Source organism: Syngnathoides biaculeatus, chromosome 18 (genome assembly GCF_019802595.1).
Source record: "Syngnathoides biaculeatus isolate LvHL_M chromosome 18, ASM1980259v1, whole genome shotgun sequence".
In the NCBI taxonomy this organism is placed as follows: domain Eukaryota; kingdom Metazoa; phylum Chordata; class Actinopteri; order Syngnathiformes; family Syngnathidae; genus Syngnathoides; species Syngnathoides biaculeatus.
Window position 1 is genome coordinate 19379303 of NC_084657.1, and position 1649 is coordinate 19380951.

The following is a 1649-nucleotide window of genomic DNA, read 5'->3' on the forward strand; positions in this document are numbered from 1 at the left end:
GTTCAACGGGACTTTTTTCCTTCTCCACACGATTTGCTCACTTTCTTCATTGGCCTCCTCCCAGAATTTTAAATGACTCCACATATGGTTGGACTTAAATCTTTTCCTAAGACTGTCTGGAGGTGTAACATTCCCGTGATTGGTGGAAAACACAACTGTTTATGCAGGCAAGAGAGTGACATTTTCAAATGATTGTTGTTTTATTCCCCTGGATTTGTAAAAAAAAAAAAAAATGGATGGGAAGAATGTGTTTGTGTGTTTTTGTGAGTGCTTTTCATTATAAGCTATAGTATGAGTTCACACGTAGTCAAGAGGACGTGTTTTTGCAGGGACCTAAAATGAAACAAAAGAGGATGAACCATACTAATAGTTTCAAAGAGCATAATTTAAACATTTAAATGTGCCACATGGTTTTCTGGAAACAATTGTGTTGAAGTGTCGCATAGAAATGGCATCAAGTTCCACTTATGGGTTCAATAAGCCTGTCATGGTCTGGAGGACCTTGAAACCTTCACAACACACACTTGGGTACCTCTGAACACTAACAATGGAATTAACCCCCCCATGCTTCCCCCACTAGAACAAACAATTCTAAAACAACATGGACATTTCTACAGTTCAGCAAAACTTTTTGAGACATAATCAAAATAAGAAATCTATAGTGTGCGAGGATTTAGCATGCCCAAAATGTCTTCTGAAAATTCGGTACCCTCTCAGATTATATCACCAGCAAGTCACAACTAGATGTGCGTGCATGTGATTTTACGACAAAAATCCAAGGTTTGTATCTGGAAGCAATCATCTTGTCCAGGCTCTCCCAAGCCCCCTCCCCATGATGTCATTGAAGCTGTAGTTCTGGGACGACTGGGGGATTTTTTTTACTTATGTAAGTTTTTCTCAAACCGGCTTTTTCTTTTACAGTTTTTACACGTGATCTGTCTTCACAACAGTTGCTATGATTTTTTTTTTAACAGATGAAAGCACTCGTTTATTTTTCCAGTGTCACAATACACAAGCAATGCATTTTTTAGATTTTTTTTTTATTCTCCATCTGCTGTGTTGGATATCACGAGGGGAGTGAAGTTCCCCCCCCCCCCCTTTATGAGGCAGCCAAGGGCAGCCCCTTCCTCCCCATAGCGTGGAAAAACAACAATTCCACATATTTTGATACCCAATTGCGTACTCTGACTTAGTCTTGTTTAACAGAGACTGGTGTGTTGGGGGTATTTTCTGCGTAAGTTTTGACATTGTATTTTCCATCTTTTGCTACTGCAGTAGACATTTCTGGAAGAAAAAAAAAAACCACTTGTCTTCTTGACATTTGTTGTACATGAATGACCAAAATTAAGTGAAATTGAATAGGTTAGGACTTTGGATTATTCTTGCATTTTGTGAAAAGCATTATACATTACATTCAAAATGTATTTTCCCTACATTTCAGACTCTGGTCCCCTCACTTCTCTCTCCTGTAATGACTTTAAAGGCCTTAGAGGGCAGCAGTGGTGCTAGACGCTCCAAAGTAACGATGAGGCCGCAACTCCTCTTCTTTCCCCCCTCCCCTCTCCGGGGAGGTGGGAAGGGTCTCCTGTCTGATCCTTTGTCACAGGAAGACTTTGGGGTTTTACTCTGCTGCTGCCTCCGCACAGAGG